At 44.7% G+C, this 2,270-nt stretch overlaps 1 long non-coding RNA gene across 1 annotated transcript; it reads left to right on the plus strand.

Moving 5' to 3' along the window:
• The first annotated feature begins 637 nt into the window (after nt 1-637).
• LOC123643547 lies at nt 638-1,991 on the plus strand. Its single transcript, XR_006736833.1, has 3 exons — nt 638-989; nt 1,390-1,555; nt 1,860-1,991. It is a non-coding gene; the product is annotated as an uncharacterized LOC123643547 (long non-coding RNA).
• Nucleotides 1,992-2,270: the final 279 nt, after the last annotated feature.

Here is a 2,270-nt window from a genome sequence, read left to right on the forward strand (position 1 = left end):
ACCATAAGAGGCTATAAAAAAATTAAAAAAAAAAAAACTACTGTACCCAGAATCTTAGAACTTCAGAGTCACAAATTCTGCCTTGTTCAAACCGACTTCAAAGGAGACAAAAAGGGGGTGGGTTGGGACTGTGAGGGGGGAACAGCCGGCACCAGGAAGCCGTCCCACATTAGTCAGGAGAACCACGAGCTCTTAGAAAGTTTTGGAAATATTTGGAATGTAGTGGGAGACCTAAGAGACCACCCACTAGTAAAAACCCAAATGAAAGCCTTCCAAAGGCAACAGGGGGCAAAATGAAGGTCAGCTCCTCCCCAGCTGCGCATCCCGGCCAGCGCGGGGCTGGGCGGCACAGCCATTTTGTCTAACCCGGCTTGGCTTGCGTCTTCCTCGCATTCCTGACTGTCACCTTGGGCATGAGCCTCGGGAACGAACGTTATCGCAGCAGGCAATGTTTGGAGGTGACAGAAAACACTCCGGTCCAGTCAGAGAGAAGAGCCATTTAGGCTAGACTGGGGGAAGGTACCCCTGGAGCTCAACTCGGCTTGCCTTCTCTCTAACGCTGCCTTCTCTCTCCTCCGGCCGCCAGCAAAACAGGGATCCAGTTCCAGGCAGAGCTCTGGACGCTGGGCTTATTTATGGCCTGACCTTTCAGGCAAGTGGCTATGAAAATACATGGGTGGAGTAGATACATCACTACACGGTTTTGAAATCAAAGCTGCTTCCAAACTGCTTTCTGTTAATGTTTTTTCAGGATTCCCCACTGATTAAAATTAAAATCTGGTTACAAAACAAGGGACCTGGAGAGACATTCACTTCTCTACAGATGCTGCCTGCTGCTTCCAGCTTTTCTCCTTAAAGGCAGGGTGAATCCAAATTATCATCTCAGCACTGAAGGATTCACCAAAGCAGTTTCACCTCTCTATAAAAGCCTCTAGTGGAGATCATCTGAATGCTTGAAGAAACCAGCCTTCTTTGCAATTATCTAAAAGGTATTGGAGATATTAACAAGGTATTCTTTCTAATATCCACATTCAGAATCATATCTTTGAAAAATAAGTACTGGTGATTTGTTGTTTTGCTTTTTGTTGTTAATGTCCGTGAAGGGGCATCTGATTAGACAATGGGATTTTATAATCTAGAGAGGTGAGCCCAGCCCTGGGTTTTGCCAATCCCCATTATTCTGCCTCCTGCTGAACCCACTGAGGCCTTCTAAACACGAAGAACCTCCAGATGAATGGAAGCACAGACTGCCCTGTCCCAAAGCCACACTCCATGGAGCCAGTGCCGACTCCTGCCATTTTACTCTACTGTGGCCTCCAGAGTGGGCTTTCCTCTTTCTCATCTTTGCAAAGAATAAGAAGGCACATGGTGCCAAATCATTTTCCCAAGGTGACCCTTCAAATGGATACCTGGAGCATCCAAACAGCCTCCAACCAGGAGGATTTGTCACTGACTCCACACATCTTCCTCCAGCTTATTGCAAAACCTGTCTGCCTGCTCACTGGAAAGAATGACACACACACCTTCAATCCATTTGGCTTTTTGAAAAATGAAGGTGAGGCCTTGATTTACTGTGTTTTGCCAACCCTACTCTGTAATGCCAACAGATTATTGGGCCTTGTGGTAGCCCTGTCCATCGTGGTTTATGGCTAGGGCCATTCCCATCTTGGCTGGGGAGCTAAGAGTGGAATTTTAACTATGAATTTCCTTGTGTTTAATAGGCTAAAGCCAAAAGTCCACATTCTGCCTTCAGATATGCATGAACAGCTTCCAACTGGAGTTACTCATGTATATCTGAGTTTAGTTAAAATACTCCAATGCTCAAGCACTATTAAATAACATACTTTTTTCTTTTTTAGACCTTTTTGATGTGTATGCGGGAGGACGAAACAGCATGCATAAATTAATAAAAAATTATCCTCTCTTTTTGAGGCACTGTTTGGTTTTTAAGGGAACAAAGCCATTTCGACATTTTAATCTCCAGTCCTGCTCATCTACTCCATCTTTACACACACCAACCACCAAGCTTCTTCAAGCTTATCTTGAAAGGCTCATTAGCCTTGACCCCTTCTGCTGTTTAGGGGGCTTCCATCATAGAGTGGAACACACAACAGGCCTGGTCTCAGAAGAAGCAATATCCTTAAGGTCCAGCTATGGTGATAGTTGTATGGACTTGGGTGAATCACTTAATTGCTCCCAATATCTGTTCTCTGTAAACTGTTGATTTTGCAAGGTTATTGTGTGAATTCAGCAGATGATAGCTATTATAT

This window comes from Lemur catta, chromosome 8 (assembly GCF_020740605.2).
Source record: "Lemur catta isolate mLemCat1 chromosome 8, mLemCat1.pri, whole genome shotgun sequence".
Classification (NCBI taxonomy): domain Eukaryota; kingdom Metazoa; phylum Chordata; class Mammalia; order Primates; family Lemuridae; genus Lemur; species Lemur catta.